We start from the raw sequence: 27,687 nt of genomic DNA, 5'->3' as shown, positions 1-27,687 counted from the left end.
ATACCCATAGCTGATTAACTGTCCCTTCTGAGATGAGTCTTGATCATTTCTCTTCCAGATAGCAATCATTTTCAAAGGTCTGCCCTCAAAGTGAATGCATAAGAATTCAACCAAGTGAAGAAAGGGAAGGAGAATGTTCAAAGAACAGGTTCAGAGTGCACAAATCCCCATGGTGGGAGAGCACACAATGTGAAAGAAGGCAGAAGATGTACACGAAAAGCCTGGGTAGCTGAGATGGAGTCAGATCATGCAAAATCTTCATAAAGTATGTTAAAGATTTAGCTTTTTAACCTAAGAACAAAGCGAAGCTGCCAAAAGGTTTCAGGAGTGTGGGAGAGGTCGCATGATCAAAGTATCTTTTGGAAAGGGTGCTTGGTGCTGGGGATTTACGCCAAAGATACAGATGCAGTGAAATGCCAGGACACCTGCACCCCAATGTTTATAGCAGCAATGTCTACAATAGCCAAACTGTGGAAGGAGCCTCGGTGTCTGTCAAAAGATGAATGGATAAAGAAGATGTGGTCTATGTATAAAATGGAATATTACTCAGCCATTAGAAATGACAAATATCCACTATTTGCTTCGACATGGAGGGACCTGGAGGGTATTATGCTGAGTGAAATAGGTCAATTGGAAAAGGACAAAAATTATATGGTCTCATTCATTTGGGGAATATAAAAACTAGTGAAAGGGAATAAAGGGAAAGGAGAGAAAATGAGTGAAAATATCAGAGAGGATGACAAAACATGAGAGACACCTAACTCTGGGAAATGAACAAGGGGTAGTGGAAGGGGAAGTGCGCGGGGGGTTGGAGTGACTGGGTGATGGGCACTGAGGGGGGCACTTGGCGGGATGAGCACTGGGGTTACGCTATATGTTGGCAAATTGAACTCCAATAAAAAAATTTAAAAAAAAAAAGGGGGGGAAAGAGTGCTTAGTCAGCTTAGTTGGTAGAAAATGAAGACTCTTGATCTTGGGGTCATGGAGCCCATGGTAGGCATAGAGTTTACATTAAAAAACAATTAAGTAATACCAAAGTACTCTCTGGAAAATATTTAGTCTGGCCAAAATGAAGGCGAATATAGTGAAAACATGGAGAATGGAAGGTGACTGAAGAAGCAACCTAGTGAAAGATTATAATAGCCTAGATTAGTGAGATAGGAATGAAAATGGAGATGAACTGGAGATAATTGGACAGAGGGACCTAAAGTTTTTACTCACTATTGTTTCTTAGACATTTCATTTCTCTAATCTTGAAAAGTTTTCTGGCTTAATTTTAATTTGCCCAGAGAATTTCCTGTCTTTCTAGAAAGGATGCATAGTTAACATACATTTGGGCCCTTGCATGTGTGAAGCTGTGCCAACATTGCCTTCATAAGTAAATGAGGGCATCAGCTGCTATCTTTTTCTCTCAAAATTTTATAAATGAGCTACTGTATCCTCTAGTTTTATATAGCAGAAAAGAAATCTGTTTCCCTTTGATTATCTTCTTTTTTGTTCATACTTTTTTTCTGTCTGAAAGTTTCTGAGATACTTTATCCTAGAATTTCACCAGATGTGTCTAGGACTGTATCTTTAATCCTGTTGGGTGCCCAATGAACACTTTGGATCTGAAAACTTGATTATGTTTGAAGCTCAGATAGGATAAGCTCAGATAAGCTCTAAAATTTCTTCAATCATGATTTTTTTTCCTTCATTTATCTTCTCTCCTGGAAATTCTATTCTTGGCATAAATCTCGAGGCTTGTTCTATTACATGTTTTCTTCTTTTACTCATGATTTTTATTTCCTCTTGTTTTGTTTTGTTTTTTTTTAGAACGTTTCTGTATTTGAACTTTCAAGTCACTTATTCAGTTTTCAGCAGCATTGATTCCATTGTAAAACTTCTTTGGAATCTTTAAATTCATAAATTCCACTTTTTAATTTTTAATTTTTTTAAGATTTTAAAATTATTTTTAATTTCTATGCCCGGCATGGGGCTCAAACTCACAGCTTCAAGATCAAGGTTTCATGCTCCACCAACTGAACCAGCCGGGCACCCCCACAAATTCCCCTCTTCAAAATTTCCAAAATCATTTTGCTATCTCATAATTTCTGTTTTGCATTTCCCTTTATTTTTGATAGGAATTGTCATCATAGATTTTTTGTTTTCCTCTAATACTGTAACTCTTCTCCTTGGAACTAAGTCGTCAACTGATCTGTCCACTTACTGCAGAAAGAGTAGAAATCTCTCCAAAATCCTTTGCAGATAAGGTTGGGGAAGCCTGTTAGGCCATGCTGGCTTTGCAGAAGGATGAGGTCAGAAGTTTTTCATGTTAAACCACTGGTGAAATAACGGCACTCTTGGTGTTGAGGATTCCATTATTTTAGTCTTCTCCGTGTGTGAGCTTTGAGTGGCTGTTGTTTTCGGCCCATTGGAAGGGAAACTGTTCAAAGCAGCAGTCCCACTCAACAATGGCAATGTCCATAGAATCAGCAGAGTCTCAGGCATTCAGTGGTGAGCAGGAAGGAAGGGTTGATCTCCATAGGTTCAGGCAATTTCTACACTCTGCTGTCTGCCCTCTCAGAAAGCCTTGGAATCAGAGCTCCCAACTCCATGCTAGATCACAAAGAATAGTTTCCTCCTTCCTGGTAATTGAAATCATGCTGCAGAGAGGGCAATTTCTCCCAGTCTGGTTTCTGCAAGGTCATCTGGGAAGCCCAAAGATCCTAGATGTGTGCGATCCCCTCCAGGTTCCTACAGTGAAACGTGGTCATCTCTATACCACCTCCCCCACCCCTCCTACCCAAAGACACACATATACAGAAGCTTTAACTTACACATTGATTCACCCCAGCAGAAAATTGAGGGAAATCAGGAGCAAAAGTCATGTGCTCAGGTTGCCATCTTCCCAGAATCCTTCCTCTGGGTGGGTGTATATATAATTTTTATATATTTATATATTATTGATGTATTTTTATTTCCTTTCATCTATACTAAACTCTCATTGAAGGCAGGAATGTCAGGTAGCTTATGGTTTGTTTGTTTGTTTTAAGACAAATTGTGTAATGAAGATAGTGTGACCCAATTTCAATAGATATTCCTTAATAATACCAATGGCATTCTAGGCATGCTTCATAATTGGTAAGAGGGTGAGCCAAGCAAAAACACATGCCTTGGACTAACAACTAAGAAATAGGGTCACGGCAGCCCAGGTGGGTCAACAGTTTAGCGCCACCTTCAGTCCAAGGCATGATCCTGGAGGCCCCGTATTGAGTCCTGCGTGGGGCTCCCTGCAGGGAGCCTGCTTCTCCCTCTGCCTGTGTCTCTGCCTCTCTCTCTATGTCTCAAATAAATAAATAAATAGATAGATAGATGATAGATAGATAGATAATCTTTAAAAAAAAGAAGAAATATGGTCGCATTAGCCATCAGAAATTGATCTTTTTCTCATGCTGGTTGCCAATTTTTTATCGATTAGTTGTTGCCCTTGAAAATCAAGATGCTATTGATCTGCATCAAGTACTTAAAGGGTTCTCAAGAAATATTTGTGGATATTGATGCATTACAAAAGAAAATAAGACTATGGTAGACTAGTCCATGCAACTTTCATTGTTTGTATTTCTTTTTTTTAAGATTTATTTATTCATGAGAGACACACAGAGAGAGAGAGAGAGAGAGAGAGAGGCAGAGACCCAGGCAGAGGGAGAAGCAGGCTCCATGCAGGAAGCCCAACGTGGGATTTGATCCTGGGTCTCCAGAATCAGACCCTGGGCTGAAGGCAGCCCTAAACCGCTGATCCACCTGGGCTGCCCCTCACTGTTTACGTTTCTTAAATAACTCTGTGTATCTTTCTTTACTTAGTAATTAATACAACTAGTTAGAGAAACTTTTCTGGTTCCCCGGTCACTTCGAAGGCTTTGTGAAGTGGTTTTGTAATAGTTTCATGATAAGGCACCTTAGGAGATGCTTGACCTGCCTTAAACTCTTGAATGTCCTAATTCTCAGTTGATCAATAGAAATACTCTCAAAGATGTATTGTTGAAAATATAAAGTATGTAAGCCCATAATTTTCTTCTGCTGTGAATGTAATTGGTTCCCATTTTAAGCAAAAGCACTTTGAGAATGTCAGAAAACTGAACCCTGCCTCTATCTGGCTATAGAAATAAGGAGTGAGGATACTCTAAATGAAGTCAGAATGACAGGGTGGTTGAAATAATGATGAAATTAGGACAAGAGGTATTTTCAAGATAAACTGGTTCACTACTCCTGTTGCTAAAAGCATATAGAATATCATGAAATGTTAAGCAAAGAAGATTACCAAACCACCCTTCAAAGAAGCAGCCTGTGGAAGAGTCAAAGGTCTATGAAAATGAACAGAAAGAATCTACTTTCCCCTCTTCTAGTTCAAATAAAATGGAGGTTTTCTTTTTCTAAGTTTGAATGAGACCAAAGAGGCTCAGGTGGCCCTGAGAGCCTTGGAATAGAGATTATTATGTAGAGATGACAACTAGAGAAGTCTCAACCTGGGGTTCAATTTAATTGGTTTCTGTCTACAGGACCCCATATTATTTATCCCAATATGGTTCCAAAATTCTCTGCTTCCCTGCAAAGTAGATGTTCCCGAAGATTACCTCCTGCCTACCAGACTGAACTTCTATTAGTTGAAGTGTTTTGTAATAGTTGTTGCTTCCATTTTAGCTCAGCTGGACTCAGGAAATGAAAGGGGGGTAGCTAGGGTGTATTTAGGGAACACAGGGCTGCAGCTCATTGGCATGAGGTTTAGGAAATGTTATTTCATGGCTTCCACTTCTGATTATAGATTTCTGCCACCACACTGGACACTAGTGCCCTACTCGCAACACGGCAGGAGAGACCCCGACCTGGAACTCTAATCTTAGAGTCCCATTCTGGCCCTCCTCAAATGGCACCCTCCTCCAAAAGATGAGGAGTCCATAGGGCCAAGGGGTCTGAGAATTCTGATTTGAACCAGGATTTCCATATTTTTATGGAAGTCTATTTGTCAAGCTAGGAGGATAAAACATATTTTATTTGATTTATAACAAATGGCTAGCTTGATTTCTAACATATTTTTAAATAAATAATGTGTGGGCCTTCATTTGTACTCTCAAGCTGGTCTCCACAAATGGTAGAAATGGGCCTTGGCACTACTCCCTCTGGGCCGCAGAAGACACTACCTAATCAATTCGTGGGCCACCTCCAGTGCTGACTCTTTCTCCTCTCACAACAAGACTGTAACTAGTGTGGGGTCCTGGCCGTCCTGTTAATTAACATGTTATTTCCTCTGAATTTTCCTGTCTATAGAACAACCAGGTTAGACAAGATGAGCTGAAGATTCCTTCCAGTTCTTTGACCTGTAAGTGTGGCAAAGAGCCGATAGCTGTTTTTGGCTTCTCAGCATTTACTGGGGTCTTTAAGTCACTTTGAGCCAAGGTTTCTGTGGGTAAAGCAGAGTGGGACCTCAGCCATATTTCTGTCCTACGTACGCAGTGGAGTTTCACTGGGTCTTACCAGCTTGTGCATATGAAAATGACCTTGATAACAGTGATAACTTCAGTTCCACGAGTTTCTACCCACATGTTCTGGGTGAGAGCCTCTGTCCTCCTCAAAATTTCACTCAACTATTGATGGGCATCTCCAGGATTTTTTAACAGTTCTTAGGTTTCTCCAGCTTAAAGCACCATGTTAGTGTCTCCTGAAGAAAGCCTTGCTTCTTAACCCTCCACACTGCACATGTGGCCCATGTTGGGTGACAGAGAGCATTACCAGAGGTCCTAGGGCACCAGTTCCTCATGCCTCCAAGGCTACAGTCCCACAAAACAAGCTGCAGCCATGGTCTGTGCCACAGATGGAGAAGCAAGGCCCCTCTGCCCTTCTCTCCATTTTATTCCCTACTTTGTCCATGGCATGGATACAAAGCAGAAGTGAGCCTGCTCCCCTCTCTCACACTGTCATGTGAAAGCAGAGTTTCTCTTGAAAGGATGCAGACACAGATCCAAGGCCCCCAGGACAAACCCTGACACTGGTTTTGACATCTCTGAATCTCCCCGGGGTCGAATGCTCTCTGGTCCCTTCCCCATGTGAATATTAATCAGGCAGGTGTCCATGGATTACTGGCCCACTAACCTTTTGGATATACCAGATATGTGAACACAACTGGAACACAATAAATCAGTGAACGGATGACTCACTGAGATAACTAAAGCCAAAGAAAACGATGGAGTACAGTGATACGAGCCTCACTCTCTAAACATTTCAGAAATTTATTCAGATTCACAGTGTTTATGATTATTAACTGAATATTTTAGGCCTTGGTGAATGATTCTTGCATTTTTGGCAATAGAGAAAGCTAATCATTAATATTCGCTGGGTAACAAAGTGAGGGTTGCTGGAGACGAGGCGGGTGAGGGGACAGGGTTACTGGGTGATGGGCATTAAGGAGGGCATGTGATGTGATGGGCACTGGGTGTTATATGCAACTGATGAATTATTGAACACTACATCTGAAACTAATGAGGTACTATATGTTGGCTAATTGAATTTAAATTTTAAAAAAATTCACTGGATACCTATGATATGCTGGGAACCAGGTTATACATTTATATGCATTATCTTATGTACTCTTTTAAGTCAGGTGATGGGAAACTTTTTCTGTGAATAGCCTGATAGTAAATTATTTTCAATGTCGTGAGCCATAATCATAACATCTCTGTTGTACTATTAGCTCTGAAAGCCAAAGTGTCAACCAATGAATGTGGCTGTGTTCCAATAAAGCTTAATATAAAAAATAAAAATAAAATAGGTTGCAGGCCGCATTTGGCCCACAAGCAAATTAGATTGGCTGACCCCTGCTTTATGGAATTCATGGATATGGTATTGTTTGCATCCTCATCAAAGTAACAAGGAGACTGAAGCATCAAGAGTCTACACAACTGGCCCAAGATCTCAGATATGAAGGAATAGAACTGGGATTTGAACCTAAGCAGCCTAACTCCAGAGCACACACTTCAGCACAGGGCCATTTAGGACACATGATAGTAAGTTACAGATTACCGTTGGTGGGAAACTTAGGGGCTGGGACCTGCCTTTGAACCTGCATTGTATGTGTGCTTCATGTTTTCTTCCTCAGTCATCATCGCCAACAGAGAGCTTGATATACAGGTTTCCCCTACAAACACTTTCATAAGTCGAAATGGCTTAAAGTAAAGAAGCAATTACTATTCATTTATGTGAAAAAAAAATGAGTATTTCCAAACCCCCCAAATCACCTCTCTTCAGCTTTTCTGATACCTTAGGACACATCTTGTGAACACATGCACAAAATAAATCAAGATAAAGCACAGATGCTCACAGACACGGTTCAGAGCTCTGGCAGCTTGATGCTGAGATGTTGAGTGTAGTTTCTGGGGAAGGAGCTTGGCAGGGCCACTCTCACTGTTTGGGGGGCCCGCTGCCTCTATAATGACTGGCTGCAAAACAAACACTGAATGCTCTTTTTGCTTTTTGCAAAATCCTCTTTGGATTTCTTTTGGTTAGCGGAAACAGGTGCTAACGTAGGTCCTTCCTAAAAGCAAAGTGGCCCAATGCGAACTTTTGAAACACAGAGTATACCTGCATACTCATGATCCATTAAAGGGAAAAAAGCCAGTAATAAATGAAAGGTCACTTTCTTGCTTTGAAGTATCAGGAAAGGGTGGTGTATGCCCCATCTAACAACCCTTAATTAGAGAATTGCAGTATTCATGACTTCTTAATTGCTCTAATGATATGATCTCACTTACTACTCATTAATTTCCTCTCCAACATGGCCCCTCAAGCCAGCTCCACCTTTCATAAGGAAGCATGAGTCAGTAATAATGATAATAATAGTGATAATGATGATAATTCCATTAACAACAATGCATTTGTATAGTACTACTCGAAGCCACTCTTTCTTTTTTTTTTAGGGCCCCTCAATGCAATGCCCCCAGACGACTTCCAAACATGTGGCCTCAACCCTCCCCACCACTCAGGCCTCGACCCTAGATTCTGTCCCAGCCCAGAATCATCTGGGTCTTCTGCTCTTTCTCTGTACTGGGGACCCCTGCCTCCAGTCTCTTGATCACACAGCACTGGGGTAAGTGGATGGCCTAGATTCAGATCCCAGCCCTGCCCCTTTGCCCATGGTCACACTACCTGAGCTTGCCTTGGCACCTTCCTCATCTACAATGTGGGCATGAAAATAACTGTAAAGGGCTTTGGGGAGGATTTCAATGAGCTTATATTTAAAGTGCTGAGAACAGTGCTGGGCGCACAGTAAACTGTCTGTGTGGCAGCTGGTATCATTTGCCGCATACCAATTACTGTAAAATGTTGTGTGTCATTTACTTGGTGCCATTGTTCTCACTCCTGCTAGAGTATAAGGTTTGTGAAGCCACAGGCTTTGTTTAGGTCACTGCTATATCTTCTGTACCTAGAACAGTGCTTGATGAAGTGGGGGTGGAGGGGAATGGTAGGCTGCCTAAAGAGGAAAAACAGGGGCATTTATAATTTAAGTTTTTATTTTAATTCCAGTTAGTAAATGTACAGTGTTACATTGCCACTCATTCTTCTAAGCACTTTGTATATATCAATTCATTTAATCTTCACAGCGAAAACCATTTTACAGATGAGGAAACTAAGACCTAGGTGTTAAGTGGCTTGGCCAAGGGTGAAATTCCAGGTAAGTGGCTCAGCCGGACTTTGAATTCAGGCACACTGGATCCAGATCCCATCACTTTAAGTATTAAGCCTGACAACCTCTCAAGGAGGATTTGTAAATATAGCAAAAACTAAAATTTGTCATTTTGGTAAGTCACCTCAGTGTAGGTAGAATATGGATTGTGTTTTGTGGTTTATTATGGAATAGTATACTATATTCTTCTTTTTTGTATATTTTTTATTGGAGTTCAATTTGCCAACATATAGCATAACACCCAGTGCTCATCCCATCAAGTGCCACCCTCAGTGCCTGTCACCCAGTCACCCCATCACTATATTCTTCCTTATTAAGGAGGTTGTAACTTCCTTTGCATGTGAAGGCATGGGGAAGCCCCCATCAATGGTCTCTTCCTACTCTTGACATTGATAATCTCTGCCGATGCCAATGCCCATCCCCCTGAGACAATTTCAAGACGCTATCATTTGAGTGTGTGGGAGGCACCTCAGGAATGCCCAGGAAAATGGATAGAGGCAGATGGACACTTTGAAATAGATGCATTTCCTTTCCCATCTTTCTACTTTTCTATCTGGGATTTTCTCTCTTGAAACTTGTACTTCCTTCGGAGATGCAGCAGATAGTGTTACTGGGCCACCCACATCTCCTTGGAATTGACCATTATTTTCCCTACATGTAGTTCATTTCCTTACTGCCAGCACCTGAGCCTCTTTGCCTGCAAACTCTCCTTGGCCTCTAAATCCTGCTGCATGATCATTTGAGTGTGGGGGCACCCACACACTCAAATGTGTGACACGGTGAAAGTGCCAGAGAACTAATCAATGATTGACAAGAATTGGTGTATAAATACCCCAGCACCATCACTCCTCAGCACGTGTGCTGCACTGGCCCTTAGTGTTCCCCAGATGGTTAAGCTCAGTTGTCTACAGTGGAAATTGGCTTGGAATTGTATCAGTCAGGATTCCACTGGGGTGAGGGGGGAGACAGTATGAGATATGTATGATAAATAGATTGATCGATTGCAAGGAATTGGCCTGTGCAATTGTGGGGTCCTGCAAGTCCAAAATTCATAGGGTGGGCCTTCAGGAAAGGCAAGCTGGAACTCTAGGGCAGAGGCTCATGCTATTTGTACTTTAAGAATCCAGGTGTTGCAGGACGCCTGGGTGGCTCAGTGGTTGAGCATCTGCCTTTGGCTCAAGTTGTGATCCTGGGGTCCTGGGATCGAGTCCTGCATTAGGCTCCCCAGAGGGAGCCTGATTCCAACTCTGCCTCTCTCTCTCTGTGTCTCTCATGAATAAATAAATAAAACTTAAATTAAAAAAAAGAATCCAGGTGTCACGCCATTTGGGAAGGAAGCCTTTCCTCACCATCTTTCAATATCTGTCTCATAGATGTGTGACAGCACCTGTATTACCATTGTCTGTCTCCTGCTTAAAGATAACCACTATTATTTATTGGTGCCTACTTCCCTCCTGGTTCAGTTCCTAATACAAGGTGGTCAACAAATGTTTGAAATGAATTAAATGAAACCTCTCAGTCCCTGGAATCACAATATGTGCTTACTTTGAACTAAAGGGACCTAGAATATATTTGTATTTTAAGTGCCATAATTTTCATGGCGTGTCTATTATTCCCCTATTCTAGGTCAACTTTTTCTTCTGGGTATCTACATTGTTTGGAGCAATTTGATAAGTGGAAGGCATTTTTTTCTACATGTTGCCATCTTCCGTATCACCCTCCTGGCTGCACTCCCAAGAATACCCAACAAGTTAATTATATTTGTAGACTTGCAAAGTAGCTTTCATGAGTAAGAGTGTCATTCATCTATGAGAGAACCCAGCAGAGTTTGCCGGCGGCAACTTGCCAGAGATGCTAAGTGCTTGCTAGCTCATTGAACCATCCACTGGAGCTCTCCATTTTGAATAGTAATAATTGCTTTAAAAAATTGTTTTTTAATTTATCGACTTTCAAATGAAACCAGAAACCTTTCAAGGCACTGCCTGTGCACATGTGACCCACCTGTCTTTTTCTGGCTCCCACAGGTATCCCCTTCCCAGGAGAGAGATTCACTTTCGCCCTCCCTTGTAAGCTCACCTTATCCCAGGCTTCCAGCCCTACCCCTGTGTGTGCTGTGTCAATGTAAGGAAGAGAGGCAGGATGAAGCTCCACCTGCCACAAAGTCCACAACCTTCATATTCAACTAATGAGAGGGGGAAATGTGGCCTGGTCTTCACATAAATGATAGTTCAGTGTTGACTGCTCCAGCAGAGCTAGTAACAGTAATAGTGGCCGTTACTCTGCATCAAGCACAATTTGCCAGACCAAATTGGCCACATTTGCCCAATGGAGATGTTTACATACATGACAGCATCAGATCTTCACAATAAGCTTATGTGGTTGATTTGATGAACCCCATTTTACAGCTGAAGAAACTGTGGTCACATAGGTCAATTTTTACTGTAGAAAAGTGAAAATTTGAGTTAGTTCTTAGAAACTACAATTTAAATCAGACTTACTGTGAGTCCAGTTCTGGTCTTTTACTTTACCTCTGACCCTGAGTCTCTGTCTTGATAAACATGTCAGTAAAAAACAAAAACAAAAACAAAACACATCAATGAAGATGATGTCTCCAATTGGAGTTTATGGAAGCCCTACTACATGCTTTGTGCTGTGTGTTTAACCAAGTGATGGGGCCAGGTTTCAACCCCAAGGCAATCTGCATCAGAGCCTGGGGTCTTCCCACTGTCCCTTCAAGGATGAGGCTTGGTCTTGCTTTCCTCAGTTGTGCTGGTAATCTCGGTCTTGCCTTGGGACTCCATCCACGTGACTGAGGGCTGTCTCTTATTCCAATCCACTACATGGTAAGCCAGAGAGATGGGATCAGGACTTGCTGGTGCTTCCCATCTAGAAGTGGTTAACTAACTAACAGGAAACCAATGAAAACATAATCACAAACTTGGAGAAACACAATGGAAGATACAGCTTATGAGCTGTGTGCATACTAGGGAGCCTGACCCAGTTTGAGGAAAGTGATCAGAAAAGGGTTTTTTTTATTTTTTTTATTTTTTATTTATTTTTTATTTATTTTATTTTATTTTTTTTTTAAGAAAAGGGTTTTCTGAGGAACTGATTTTTTAAAAAATCATCCTTGAGGTATAATTTGCATACACTAACATCAATCCATATTAAGTATACATGTGATGACTTTTGGCAGATGTATATGCCCATGAAACCACTACCACAATCAAAGTGGAACATTCACATCACCCCAAAAGCTCCCTTGCGCCCCTCTGTAACCAGTAAGACACCTCACTTGCAGCCCCAGGCAACAACTGGCTTGCCATCTGTCATGATAGGTCACATCTGTTTTTTTGTTTTGTTTTGTTTTGTTTTTTGAGTTTGATATAATTCCATACTATATGTGTACATTTCTGTCTGGTTTTGCTCCAAATAAAGTTTTTGAGATGCATTAAAAATGAATCTCAGGCCACCTTTTGTCCCAGATCTGCTGTCACAGATCTTCTGACACCCTTGACTGCCTGTCTACTGAGTATCCCATTGCCATCTCCCTGCCCCAACCAACTGGCTTCACTACCTCCTACCATCCAACCTCAGGCTCCCCTGACTGCTTGGCCTCCACTCTCATATATGTCTGGACTTACCAATAAGCACCTGACCCACTTTCCGTGGGGGACGTCTCATCTCTCAAGGCAAAGCCTTAGCTTTCCTGGCCCGGCCCTAGCTTTTGAAGCCTGAGAATCCATGGTAAAGAACTAGGAGCAGCCTTAATCTCTAAGACCCATACATTAATGAATGACAAATCAAGAAATGAAGACTTTCTTCAAGATCTGACTCAAATATCACTTTGGAAGTGATTGGACTCTCAAGGTACTTTATGTTTACCTCTCTTGAGCACACAACAATTTCTGCCATATTTAAGCGTGTGTGTGTGTGTGTGTGTGTGTGTGTATACATGTTTATCTCTCCATTTAGACCATATGCTCCATTAGAGCAAGAATGAGGTTAATTCACATTTGTGATGCTCAAGGAAATAGCAAAGTGGGGGAAAATTAGGTGCCTCGAAATGTAGTCTCCTCAATGACTCAAATAATTTTCCTTCCAGTTACTGAATTCACAAATTTAGAATTTGTCAAGGCAAAGCACTTTTCTCATACATAAAATATTGTTAATAATGAAAATTTTAAGTACACTAAAATTTTAAATACACTAAAATTAACTCATAGAGAGGAACAGAGCATATGCTAAAGAGTGACATGAAGGAGTAGATATGTTTTTCTAAGATTTATAAAACCTTTGACATTATAAACTGAAACACAGTCAAACTGTGAGGTCTAGTCTATTAAAAGCATGTACTCTATATTGAAAATGCTCACAATTCAGTACCAACAGTGAATGAATATTAAAACTCAGGGTGAAATCTGAGTCAACTCTAGTCAGTTTAACGGAGTACACAATGGTCAAGGAGACATTTCACTGTTATGTATTGATCTGTTTTACCTGAGTCATTTATTTGGGATAAAAAGAAATTCTGCCCTTTTATCCATAAGGTTAATCAAACACAGTCACCCACCACACTGTCCATCTCCATTTGATTATTTAAAAAAAAATGGCCCTCCCTTCTACCATCCCCATAAGTGGGCTTATGCTCTAAGCATAACCACCTGAAGTCTTTATAATTTAAAGGCATAATTTTCTGCCCTCATTTCCATAAAGACTTTTATAGCAGGCACAATCCACTCCAGTGGGTAAGCAATGTATCAAACTCTTGGTACATGCAAAGATTACTTCATTAATTACAAAGAAAAACTATAAAAGAGGCCATCTATTTTCACAGAAAATGCCATAGGTGGGCATTTCAAAGTATTTGGGTGTACATAAAATTATCTTAAGGATTTGTATCCAGTTTTACATGTACAATGTTTTAAAAGACAAACATTACTATAAGGCTTATAAGGAAGAGAACAGGTCCTTTTCTCACAAGCTGACTGGTACTCTGAGGAAACCACTTCTACTTTGGTGCTTTCGATTTCAATATATAACCCCCTACTGCTATTTCTTGATTTTTTTCTTTTGTTTTCAATATTATCTATTGGCTTCCTACTGTGGAAGTGTTCAGCCCTCGCAGGTACTCCTCGGCTACATCTTTCAAACACGCGTCTCCCAATGAAAACTTTCCCCTTCCCCTTATTTACTGGAAAGATCAACATTCTGTTTTGCCTTATTATTACAAGCTCAGCATAATCCCAGATTCAGCTACATAGTCTCCATGCTTGTATTTAATTTCTTTTAAAACTTTAAAAAAATATTTCCTGCAAAGTATATTCTCTCCTCTCTCCTCAATTAGTTTTTCTGTGCCTGTGTTCTCAAAGTTTAGTTGGAAAAGAAAATGAAAGGGGAGTTTCTCATGGTTCAGAGGTTCAGATTTTTCCTTTGCCCTCTCTCTGAGCTTGTGACCAATCCTCCACAATGGCTGGGGTACCTGAGGTCAGACTCTCTCCGGTTTGAATTCTCTGCAGGGTAAAATCTCTGCTCTTCCACACACACCAGGGAGCAGATGCAATTCATTTAAGTGCTGCTTATACACAGCCTATCAACCAAATATCTTTCCATCAGAGGCAATTCTTGCTTTCTGCACCTTTCTGGGGTTCTCTTGTGAACTCATCCGCCTCTCTGCTTCTTCCCCTAGGACATCAGCTTTCTCTGGCCTGTTAGAGCAGCTTCCACTTGCCCAATTTGCTCTCCAGCTTGCCTTTTTTTTTTAACTTCAATTTCCTCTCTTAGTGTCTTAGTCTTTTTACAAAATAATTCATGTTCCCTCTGTGGTCAGCTTAGTGGCTTTGGAGAAAAAAAAAATGGCAGTAATGGCATTTGTTGGATTTACCAGGTATCACCAGAATTCCTCATACAAATAAGGTTTAATTTTCCCAAACTTACATATATAAATCTGAAATCTGTCACAGAGCTCAGTAGGCTGAGCATCTAACTCTTGGTTTCAGCTCAGGTCATGATCTCAGGGTCCTGGGATGGAGCCCTCCATTCAGTGGGAAGTCTGCTTGAGATTCTCTCTCTGCCTTTTTCTCTGCCACTCCCCACTCCTGTGCACATGCGTTCTCTCTCTCTCTCTCTCTCAAATAAATAAGGAGTGCCTGGTTGGCTCAGTAGGTTAAGTGTCCGCCTTCAGCTCAGGTCATGAGCCCAGGGTCCTGCAATCAAGCCCCACCATGGGCTTCCTGCTCAGTGGAGAGTCCACTTGTCCCTCACCTTCTGTCCTTCTCCCACCCCGCCACTCATGTCCCCTCGCATGCTATCGCTCTCTCTCTCTCAAATAAATAAATAAATAAATATTAAAAAAATAAAAATCTGTCACCTAAGTTCTCTCAGATTCAGATTCAGGAGTTTTAAAGAAAAAGGATAATGGTCCTTCATTTTCGCCTACGTAGTTTTGGGGTCCCAACTCTAAAAAGCAAAAATAGTAATTATAATAACAGGCAAGCAAACCAACCCACTCATATTACAGTGAGAAATAAACTAGGTGAATGGTTCAATAACACAACTAAATGGAGAGACAAAATGATTCATCAAGACATGGTATTTAAAGTGGCTTATTATACCCTATTGCTAAGAGGTTTATAGCCAAAATAATACATATTCTTGTCATGTAAGAAAACAGAAAAGCAAAAGTCTCTGCAGAGTGGCTTCTCCTTTACATCGAAGAGCCATCTTTAATTTGTTGATTTCATGTCTTCTATGCAACTGTCATTATCCTGCTGGCAATGCCCTCCAAGGGCCCAAGGTGACTTCCTACCTGCTAATAGCAATAGCCTGTTTTGGGGGGCTCTCCAAAGCATCTGACTCTGAGAACCCTCCTACTTTTCTGGAGCCCTACTCATTTTGGTTCTCTGCTCTCCACTCCCTCATAATTGATTTCTAAAATCCCCCTGCTCACTTTTCTTCCCTTGCTGCTGAGCTTGGATTCCTCATTTCTTTCTTTCTCTTTCTTTCTTTCTTTCTTTCTTTCTTTCTTTCTTTCTTTCTTTTTTCTTTCTTTCTTTCTTTCTTTCTTTCTTTCTTTCTTTCTTTCTTTCTTTCTTCTTTCCTTCTTTCCATTAAAGATTTATTTATTTGTCTTAAGGGAGAGAGAAAGAGTGTATGTGTGTGAGCCTGGGGTGGGGAGTGGTGAGAAGCAGAGGGAGACGGAGAGAGAAACTTAAGCAGACTCCATGCTGAGCTTGGAGCCTGTCTCAGGGCTTGATCTCATGACCCTGAGATCATGACCAGAGCCTAAACCGAGAGTCACATGCTTGACTGAGTGAACCACCCAGGTGCTCCTTGGGTTCCTAATTTCTGAAAATACTGCAGAAAGGCTGGTTAAGGCCAATTTCAATTCTCCCTGACCTCTCAAAATGCTTTGATCACATTAAGCAGTTATATCAGGTGCTTCATAAAAAGGTTGGGGAGGGGGGCAATGCTATGGTGGATATTACGGGGCACTATCTGAATTCACCAACATTCCCCCTCTCAGAGCTGAGGTACTCATTCTCCCAGCTGTTGGGGGCATTGGCAGCTGAAGGCTCTCTGGTAAGACGACCCTGCCCAGGGTCAGGCCCCATCTCCTGGACCCATCAATGACTTCCTTCATACCCCACAAGTACAGATCCCAAAGACCCTCCCCTGTGAACGCTCTACAGGCTAATCTCCATCTTAGAGTTTATTTTCAGGAATTGAACCAAACAGATGCACACTAATTTGAGTAGCTGGGGCAAAAGTAAAGTAGTGCCATCACAAATCTCATTGTCTCAGGGTAGAGCATTTTAAGGACTGGGTATTATGGAGTCAGTTTAAAACACTGCTAAAACAATGCTCTCTGGGATCAGACTGTGCAGGTTTGCAACTTGGATTTATGGCTTACCAGCTCTGGGGACCTGCCCAATTTCTGTTCAGTGTAACCATGTCTTCTTTCCTCACCTATGCAAGGGCAATGACAGTATTGCCCATGCCAACATAGCGCAGGGCTTCTCAAACCTTAGCCTGTAACAAAATCATAGAGGGCTTATTAAAACACAGATAAGAGGTGGCTCAGCAGTTGAGCATCTGCCTTCAGCTCAGGTCATGATCCAGGGGTCCTGGGACCAAGGCCCACATAGGCAGATTCTCCCTCTGCCTATGTCTCTGCCTCTCTCTCTCTCTCTCTTTCTCTCTCTCTCTCTAGTGAATAAATAAATAAAGTCTTAAAAAAAAACACAGATGGCTGGTCCCCAATTCCAAAGTGTCTGAGTCAGTAGGTCTGGGGTGGGACCTGAGAATTAACATTTCTTTTTTTAAAAGATATATTTATTATTTGAGAGAGAGAGAATGAGTGCAGTGAGGAAGGGAAAAGGGAGAGAGAGAATCCCAAGTAGACTCCCCACTGAGTGTGGAGCCCAACACGAGGTTCAACACGGGGCTTGATCGTACGACCCTGAGATCATGATGTGAGCCAAAATCAAGAATCAGATGCTGAACCAACTGAGCAACTCCAGCACTCCAAGAATTAGCATTTCTAGCAGGTTCCCAGGTAATGCTGCTGCTGCTGCTGGTCTAAGGACCATACTTTGAGATCCACTGCCACAGGGTCTTGTGAAGATTAAATGAGAGAATACAGTAGTCCTTACTTTATCTGTGGGAGATATTTTCCAAGACCCCCAGTGAATGCCTGAAACTGCAGATAGTACTGAACCCTATTTTACTGTTTTTTTGTATACATATATACCTATGATAAAGTTTAATTTATAAATTAGGCAGAGATTAACAATACCTAATAATAAAATAGAACAATTGTAACAAGATACTAAAAGTTATGTGAATGTGATCTATCTCTCAGAATACCTTAATGTACTATATTCACCCTCCTTCTTGTGATAATGTGAAATGATAGATGAAGTGAAGTGAAAGATGTAGGCATTTTAACATAGTGGTAGGCGCCTAAGGACCTGATAATAGGTAAGGTTAAGGATCATCTGCTCTTAGACCACAGCTGACCCTGGGTAACTGAAACTGTGGAAAGCAGAACCACAGATAATGGGGGACTACTATATTTGCAATGTACTGAGCTTGGGACATGCTCAAAAATCTTAGTTGTCTGACTAGGTGCCTGGGCTTGTGCAGTGTACCATCAACATTTCTACCTAATTCATACTTTTTGCTTCTTTAATTTTGAACCTATCAAAGCAGAGCTTTGGAGAGCAGGTGGAGCATAGTCTAAATATGAATAGCTCAAGTGCTTTAGCCCATTGAGAAAAACCAACTTAATAAATAACAGTATTCTATCAGGTAAACTTTTTTCCAGTCATTACAAATACTACTTCCTATTCATGACAAGTGGGATAATTCCATTCAGGCAATTAACTACATGCCCATTTAGAGATTCTGTTTCCTCAACTCTACCTAAAAGGTGATTCCATGAAGCCTACGACCAAGATCATAGATAATGTCTGTGCATTGAGACCACATCAGGAAAGAGTAACTTGGAAAAGCAGGAATTCGTTAGCAAGGATTTTAGATTCTTTTCTACATGTCTCTGTAACTCAGATCAAACAAGACTTAGATTCAAATCTAACCAACATTTTTGAAAAGGTTTAATTTATTTATTTTAAAGAGAGAGAGAGTGTGTGCATGAATGGGGGGCAGGGCAGAGGGAAAGGGAGAGAATCTCAGGAAGGCTCCATGCTGAGCGCTGAGCCTGATGTAGGGCTTGATCTCATCACCCTGACACCATGACCTAAGCCGAAATCAAGCATCAGACATATAACTGACTGAGCCATGTAGGTGTCCCTAGCCAACATTTTCTGAGCACCTACAAATGTGTCAGGCCTTGTGTTGGATGCTTATCCAAATGTATTTTGTTTAATCCCCACAACAATGAGCAAATCTAATCTGTATTAAGGTGATAGAGGCTTAGTATTATTGTATAATGGAGTAAAGTCTGCAGGAACTGTGAAAGTACCAGAAATATCCACCCACCTCTTATTCATAGTGAGCGATTTGATGTTTATTTTAAAGAAAGGTTGGTTTGAATGTCAGAATGTGCACACTGACTTTCATTTTGCTCCTTTAGTATAGCTCAGCAGCTTGCAAACTCTTGTGTGCCTAACAATTAATATGAAAGATTGTACATTCAAAACCAGATGTACCATACCTTCTAGTTGATTTAAGGGTCTTTCAAGGATATTTTAGACTGTAGGGGATTTTTATCTTAAAGGCTGACTTTCAAAACTCATTCTTACATAAAATAAGACTTTTATGAACATTTTAAGCCAAAATTTTTTGGCTATCTAAATCCTCAACATATCAATATAATGTTTAATTCTCTTTCATCTAGTATAAGAATGAACCTCAATGAGGAATAAAGCCTAGGGGGATGGTTCTGAACCTCAGGGGATGGTCCTAAAGAAGTGGCACATGCTTTACTCAGACTTAAAGATAACCTTCAGGATTATATTGGAGTTACTTTCATCAATATTTTTCAACAAATATTTATTTGGCTTTGAATGCATGGCAGGTACTATTCTACGTACAACAGTAATAATGCACAAATTGCTGCTCTCAGAGAGTTTACATTTTAGAATCAGAAGAGACAGATGAGTAACATAAATATGGATGTAATATGTACATTATTATGTCAATATTTCATGATGTGAAGTAGTTTAAAGGGATAGAAAGCTACAGTGGGTGGTGGTGGTGGTGGTGTTAGTTTATCTAACACCATCAGAGAAGGACAAGAACCCAGAGAATGGTGTCCCAGCAATAAAGTGAAGTACAGTATTTTTGGAAGAAGAGGGTAATCAGCTGTGTTGCATGCAGAAGTAAATCCAATAAGATGAAAACTGAGAAATGATCATTGGTTTTGGCAACATAGAAGTCACTGACCTGGACAAGGAAACTGTGGTAGACTAATGGGCATGGAAGCCTGATCAGAGTGGGCTCAAGACAAAATAAGAGAGGGGAAGATAGTAAGCAAGAAACAGCTACTGGGGAGCTTTGTTCAAATAGCAACAGAGAAATGGTAGAGTTGTCAGAGAGGAGTGTGCAATGATGAGAGAGAAACATTATTGTATGTTTGCACACTAAGAGGACTGATCCAGTACAGAGGGGGAAAGTTAATGATATAAAGGAGAGAGGTGGACAGGTCCTTGAGGGATGTCCTTGAGTGAGAATTCAAGAATGGGATCACATGTCCAAGGAGAGGATTTGACCTTCTATAAGTAGTCTAAAAGCTCACTTGTCAAGATTCAAGGGAAGATGTACAATAAAGGAAAGATACAGAAGATGGAAGATGACTTTGGTGGGAAGCTATTAGTGTTCCTTTTTTAATGCTTCAATCTTCTCAGTGAAATCAGAAACAAGACCACCCATTGAGAATGAGCAAGGGCAAGAGGTATTGGTGGTTTGCAGAAAGAGGAAAAAAGCATGAAAAGAATCCTCTAAAAGAATGGGAGAAAGGATAGGCCTGGAATAAACAGTGGGATTTCCCAACAGCTCTAAGGGCTCACATGTAGGCAGTGTACATGTGGATTGCATCTGGTGAGCTGGCTGGTCCGGAGGCCATCTCTAGAGTGGCAGGCAGGATGGAAGGCCTAGGATGTCATATCTTTATCTGAGGACATGCTGCATTATTTCCTGCCTCATGTAACCATCCTCATAAATTTCTATGACCTTTGCCATTAAAGAAAGTTGACATCCTCTAGCAGGGACCGTTTGCATCTTTGCATCAATCACGATGCTGTCCATTGTGACAAGCAAGCAAGGAGAGAACAGCATAGCATTATTCTTCAGGCACCTTGCCAATACAATGAAGTCAAAGACCCTCCTTATTCATTCTTCAGGAATACAACAAACAGCTCTGCCTGCTAGAAACAGAAAGCATTTTTACTAGGGCCTCAAAGCCAGTATCTCTAAACCCATACTGGTTTTTCCCCTACCCCAGTCAGGTTTCCCCCCAATTCATGGCCTGATTATCCACTTAATACCCTGAATACTATTAGACTCATCTACATATGAAAAAATATAATTACTTTGCTTCTAAACCTTTGATGACTCCTCATTTCCTAAATTAAGTTTAAAACTCATGAGCCCAACGTGGGATGCCCTTCTAGTACGTCCTTCTCACAAGATCTTCACCCATCCATCTTTGGCCCAGACCTACCTTACCATGTTCCATACCTACCTCAGGAGGTAATTTAGGCTCCCAAGAGAAAAAAAAATAACTGAGATACTTTTGATAGGGAAAGCTTTAGTCAATTTCTATTAAGATCGTGACCTTGGATTAACTAAGAGAAGAACTTTCCATCATATGTCCCAGGAGAGCCTCTCAAACTCATTTCCCACATAGTAATATGGCTTTTAAGGTCTCTTTATTTTAGAATATAGCCTAAATTAAGAGAATGCCTAAAGTTGAATCTCCATTGCCAACATCTCAACTGTGGATCTGGGGAATTATGGTTCAGTTTATTTCAACTATGATAACATTTTCTTTAAAAAAATTTTTTTTATTAGAGTTCAATTTGCCAACATACCACATAACACCCAGTGTTCATCCTGCTAAGTGCCCCCCTCAGTGCCCATCACCCAGTCACCCCAAACCCCTGCCCACCTCCCCTTCTACTACCCCTTGTTCGTTTCCCAGAGTTAGTTGTCTCTCATGTTTTGTCACCCTCTCTGATATTTTCACTCATTTCCCTTTATTCCCTTTCACTAATTTTTATATTCCCCAAATGAATGAGAACATATACTGTTTGTCCTTTTCCGATTGATTTATTTCACTCAGCATAATACCCTCCAGGTCCATCCACGTGGAAGCAAATGGTGGGTATTTGTCATTTCTAACGGCTGAGTAATATTCCATTAAATATAAACCACATCTTCTTTATCCATTCATCTTTTGATGGACACTGAGGCTCCTTCCACAGTTTGGTTATTGTGGCCATTGCTGCTATAAACATTGGGGTGCAGGTGTCCCGGCGTTTCGCTGCATCTGTATCTTTGGGGTAAATCCCCAGCAGTGCAATTGCTGGGTCGTAGGGCAGGTCTATTTTTAACTCTTTGAGGAACCTCCACACAGTTTTCCAGAGTGGCTATACCAGTTCACATTCCCTTCAACAGTGCAAGAGGGTTCCCCTTTCTCCTCCACATTTTCTCCAACATTTGTGATTTCCTGTCTTGTTAATTTGCCCCATTCTCACTGGTGTGAGGTGGTATCTCATTGTGGTTTTGATTTGTATTTCCCTGATGGCAAGTGATGCGGAGCATTTTCTCATGTGCTTGTTGGCCATGTCTATGTCTTCCTCTGTGAGATTTCTGTTCATGTCTTTTGCCCATTTCATAATTGTATTGTTTGTTTCTTGGGTGTTGAGTTTAATAAGTTCTTTATAGATCTTGGAAACTAGCCCTTTCTCTGATACGTCATTTGCAAATATCTTCTCCCATTCTGTAGGTTGTCTTTTAGCTTTGTTGACTGTTTCTTTTGCTGTGCAGAAGCTTCTTATCTTGATGAAGTCCCAATAATTAATTTTTGCTTTTGTTTCTCTTGCCTTCATAGATATTTTCTTTAATTTAGTTTCAGCATTGTATTAGTTCAGCATTAGATCCTCCAGAAAACAAGCATCAAGATGGATGTAGAAGCACAAGAGCTTTACTGGGGGAAAATGCCTGCAGTAGATAATGGGGGAGGTAGCAGGAGAAGGGAGAGGCAAGGAGAGTCTTCAGACTGCAGTGTAGGTCTGACAACTGTGAAAGAAAGGACAAAGGAAGGAAGATCAGGCAGGAAGAATCTCAGGCTGTGGCTGAGGTCTGTGGCCCCAGAGCAAAGACTGCCCACCAGAGAAATCCATACCAGGCCCAAATCTCAGCTCTGTTATTATGAGTCACTGGATAGGAACAGCCTAAAGGGAGTGTGGCTTAGGAGGAATGATGCGGCCAATCCCAAAGGCACAGCAGCTTGGGACTGTCAGCTAATGGTACTCTTTCTAGAACATTCTCTCTTATGGGGCAATCTGTGCATTCACCTCCATGGCTGCCATCATCTTCATTATCTTTATTCCCAATCCTAATTCTCTGTTTTTACAATCATTACCAACAGGTAAAGTTACCATCTTCTGAATTTCTACAAACATTTATACATCAGGATATTTACTGACACTGTTCCCTCCCTCTGCCTTTCCTTTTCTTCTCTGCCTGGTTACCTGCTACTCAATCTTGAAGAATCAGTCAAATTAATTCTTCCTTTATGATGTTGTCCATACCTCAACTCCTTTTATGTCCCCCAAAGATGTTGGCAATACTTCAGTAAAGCATTTATAATACTTTAGTAAGTTATTTGTTTGCATTTATAATGCTAAACTTGAAAACTCCTTTAGTGAACAAACCATCTTTTATTTATTTTTGATCCACTAACTCCATAATTCCCAAAGTGCATCCCCTAGTGCCCCAGAGGGGTGCAGGGAAGTCACAAGGGCTGTCATGGGAGTAATTAAAATTTGTGAAGAAAGCAGAATGACACAGCATGAACTATAACCAGTTAGCTGCTTGGCTCCAACTCTTCATAAGTGGAACTGTTAGGGTATTTTTTTCTTTTGGCCTAGGACTGCTGTGAAAAATTGACCAAGGCACTAAAGGCTCTGTGAACTGAGAAAGTTTCAGAAACTCAGCTCTAACTCCCAATAAGCACAGTATTTGGCATATAACATCTGTTTGGTAAATAACTCAACTATTGATTTTAGAGAATTTATCTTACTTGGAAACATTTCCTCAGCACATCCTTTCTCTGTGCCAACCATGTACTATATACTTTAAATGGGTTATGCCATTTATCCTCCCAACAGCCCTGTGAAGTCATTATCATTGTGATCTCCATTCTAAAGATTGGGAAACTCTGACATGGAGTCACAGAGTCACCTTCAGGAGGCCACACAACTAAAAAGTCATGGAGCTGAGATGCCCAAGCCCATTCTATTAACCACTATAATCTACATACCAATTCCCAAAAGATTTTCAAAATAACAAGCAGTGAACTTGATGGAAAATAAAAGAATCACGTTAATTCCTTGCGTTATATATAGAAAGTGACCTTTTGAGAGTTAAGGAGATGTGTTCTTAATAAATAGGAAACACTTCTTCAACAACTATTATTGAGTGTCAGGTGCCTGGGTGGCTCAGTCCGTTAAGGGCCTGCCTTCATCTCAGGTCACAATAATCTCAGGGTCCTGGGATCAAGCCCTGCTTTGGGCTCTCTGCTCAGCAGGGAGTTGGTTTCTCCCTCTGCGCCCCCCCCCCCACTGTGCTTGCTCATTCTCTCTCTCTCTGCTGTGTCAAATAAATAAATAAAGTCTTAACAAAAACTATTATTGAGTGTAGGCTGTGTGCAAACTGCTACAAGGATACAAAGACAAATAAGAAATTGCTCTGAAACTGACAATTTTGAAACAGACAAAGTCGTTTTCACAACAGTTTCCTATCTTCAAGATACTTTGCTATTCTGATAGTCTGCCAGTGAACTTTTTCTCTTCTATCTATATTTTGCAGAGACACTCCTAGAGATTTCATTTTGTTCATTCAATTAACTTCTTCCTACTAGAGTTGAAATCTTTACTGTCTACACAAGCCACTGCACTTGCCCTACCTAAGTTTCAGCGGCTTCCGGAAACTGAAAGAATCTCCCATTCCCTCTTTCCTCTCCTTTCCAATTTAAGAGGGGTTCCTAGTTGATAAATGAACGGCAGCAAAGGACCGATGCACTTTAGAAGTTGGCAGAGCACACCAGGTAGCTTACAAAAGTGCTGAATCACTATACTGTACACCTGAAACTAATATGACACCGTATGCTAACTAACTGGAATTTAAACAACAACAACAAAAAAACTGGTTGGGCAGCCCGAGTGGCTCAGTGGTTTAGCGCCGCCTTCAGCCCAGGGTGTGATCCTGGAGACTGGGGTCGAGTCCCACATCGGGCTCCCTGCATGGAGCCTGCGTCTCCTTCTGCCTGTGTCTCTGCCTCTGTGTGTGTGTGTGTGTGTGTGTGTGTGTGTCTCATGAATAAATAAATAAAATCTTTAAAAAACATAACTGATTAAGCAGCAGGTAGGGGCAAGGGTTCTGCTGCCCTCGGTTGGCCAGGGAGTACCAGAAGGACAAGAGTCACCATACACAGGTGATTCCTCAGGTCACCAGCATTGGAATCACCAGAGGTTTTTTTTGTTTTTTGTTTTTTTTTTTCACCAGAGGTTTTTTGAAATGAAGTCTGAGACTCCACTATTGACTCCTGAAATCTGCTTCTTATGGAAATGTCCCTCCCACCCCCGCACACCCTCTGTGAGTTGCACACTCCCTAAAATTAAACTAGGCCAGATTCAGTATATTTGTAGAAAACATTCAGATTGAGCTATGTTTATAGTCAGCAATTCGTTAAGGTACAACTGTGGGCTACAAGTCTTACATTGTTCTGACAGATGGGAGATCTGGTATCTAGTTAGGATTCTGATGCTGACTCTATAGAACCTTTAGTAAGTCACTTAAACAGTCTGAGTCAGAGATTTTATTTGATCTCTGGTTTTACAATCTTGAAGCTCTATGATTGTATTCTACTGAGCACAGTCACAAAATAATTTAAGAGGCTATTACTGGACTCTTAAAAAGCAGAAAAAAGTGTTACAGATAATGAATATAAAATAAGATAAACATAAAACCCTAAAAATATAAAAGAAAACTTTAGAAGGCACTATTTCAGCCATGCACAAGCACATCACAGCTTTCCAGAAATCTGTATGAATAAATGTAAAATAAGGGATTTGGTTTTACCTGGATGATTATAATACCAGCAACAGTGGACTAGACTGAGTTAGTATCTGGAGAAATTGATGAGTTTTACATTGTCCAATGTGACAGATGTAAGGTTATTAATGTCAGTGAAGACATAAGTTAAATTGAGGAATACAGAAAATAATTTTATCATTGTGTTATCATATTATATTGTTTGATTAAATTGCAAATATACTTAATTTTTTAGATGTAACCATGCAAGTTTAACTTGTTACCACAAACAGCAATGCAGTATTGGTAATGAGTTGAGAAGTTCCAAAACTCTGGCTTTTCATATCTGACATTCCTTCCCTTAGAATATTCAAACCACCAGGAAACAAAGAACTAGCTTAGAATGGTAATATATATCCCTGGTTGAGATTTCCAAGTGGAAACTAAGTTGTATAATTTTCTTTCTACATTTATGTGTTAAAAGAGGTTGAGATAGAAGCCAAGAGGTTGATCAAAGTAAGCTTTTTCAGAATCTACATTCTTAAAACAGAAGGTTTTTTTTTTTTTTTAGATATGGTTGTGGAAACACATCTCTGAGAGTTTTTTTTTTATATTCTGAAAGTAGAAAAATACAGACAAAAATCTCTCATGAATTTAGAAGCACAAAGTCACAAATTTCTAACAAATTTAGAGGCAAAAATCCTTAACAATATACTAACAAACTGAACCCACCAATATATATAAAAAGAATTATACTTCACAGACAAGTGAGACTTATTCCAGGAATGCAATGCTATTTGAAACTTAATAAATAGAATCTACCAAATCAACAGAGTAAGAAAAAAATCACATGATCTTATCAATCAAAACACAGAAAAATATCTGATTCAAAACCCATTCATAATTAAAAACTCTTAGTAAATTAAAAATAGAGGCAGACTTCCTCAGGTTGATAAAGAAAATCTATCAAAAAAGAAATCTATAGCTAACATTATACTTAAAGGTAAAAGATAATGTTTTCCCCCAAGATAGGTAACAAAGCAAAGATGTCCACTCTCATCGCTTATATTCAATCCAGTGCAGAAAGGCAATGGCTAGCCATTGCAATAGGGCAAAAAAAGGAAACAAAGGAATGCAGATTGGAAAAAAAGAAATAGAACTCTTCTATTTTCAGATGACACTACTGTCTATGTAGAAAACACCAAGGAGCCTATCAATAAGCTGCTAGAAGTAACAAATTTAGCCATTAGGGAGATGGACACTAAAACCACAATGAAATATCACTACATACCTTTTAAAAAGCTAAAATAAAAATCAGTGATAATGCCAAATGTTGGCAAAGATATGATGAAACCAGCTCTCATACACTACTGGTGGGAATGTCAAATGGTACAACCACTCTAAAAAACAGTTTAGCAGTTTCCTACAAAACTAAACATGCACTTACATGATCCAGCAATCACATTATGGGGCATGATCTCAGAGGAATGAAAATATATGTTCACCAAGACACTTGTAAATGAATATTCATACTGGCTTTGGTCACAATAGAAAAATACCAGAACAACCCAAATGCCCTTCAACAGGTGAATGGTTGAAAAAACTCTGGTACATATATACAATGCAATATTGCTCAGTAATAAAAATGAACTAATGATATATTCAACAACCTGGTTGGACCTCAAGGGCAGTGTACTTAATAAAAAATGTCTCAGAGCACCTGGGGGGCTCAGTCAGTTAAGCAACAGACTCTTGATTTTGGCTCAGGTCATGATTTAAGAGTTCCAGTATCAAGCCCCACATGAGGTTCCTCACTCAGTGGGAAGTCTGCTGGAGATTCTTTTCCTCTCCTTCTCCCTCTGCCCCTCCGTCCCTGCTCATGTATTATAAATAAATACATAAATAAAGAAAATCTTTGAAAAATGTATCAAAGGTTACAAATATATGATTCCACTTATATAGCATCCTTGAAATGACAAAGCTATAGAAATTACAAATAGATTAGTGGTTTCCAGAGGACAAGAGTAGGGTAGTGAGTGGGTATGAATTTAGAAGTAATATGAGAGAGTTCTTTTGTGGTAATTGAATAGTTCTGTATCTTGATTGTAGTGATGGTTATTACAATCTATCCGTAGGATAAAATTATATGGAAATATACATGTACACACATATACATAAATTTAGGTTAAAAA

At 40.3% G+C, this 27,687-nt stretch overlaps 1 protein-coding gene and 1 pseudogene across 14 annotated transcripts in view; one reads left to right on the top strand and one right to left on the bottom strand.

The window, feature by feature from the left end:
- The window catches only part of LOC144308397 (uncharacterized), a 469,309-nt gene that overhangs the window by 61,462 nt on the left and 380,160 nt on the right, over nt 1-27,687 (bottom strand). For 12 of the 14 annotated variants that reach the window (XR_013374874.1, XR_013374875.1, XR_013374873.1 and 9 more), the window contains one exon: nt 21,363-22,477. The exons of 1 other annotated variant lie outside the window; for it this stretch is intronic. The gene's annotated coding sequence lies outside the window, so the exon portion shown is untranslated. Of the gene's footprint in view, nt 1-16,625; nt 16,745-21,362; nt 22,478-27,687 lie in introns of those variants that run through there. One more of the 14 variants, XR_013374856.1, reaches the window with a different exon arrangement.
- The window catches only part of LOC144308934 (dynein regulatory complex protein 9-like), a 62,064-nt pseudogene that overhangs the window by 656 nt on the left and 33,721 nt on the right, over nt 1-27,687 (top strand).

The sequence above is a fragment of the Canis aureus genome, chromosome X, assembly GCF_053574225.1.
Source record: "Canis aureus isolate CA01 chromosome X, VMU_Caureus_v.1.0, whole genome shotgun sequence".
Lineage (NCBI taxonomy): Eukaryota > Metazoa > Chordata > Mammalia > Carnivora > Canidae > Canis > Canis aureus.
Note: the sequence above shows the minus strand (reverse complement) of the source record. Positions and strands in the feature narration are given on the sequence as shown.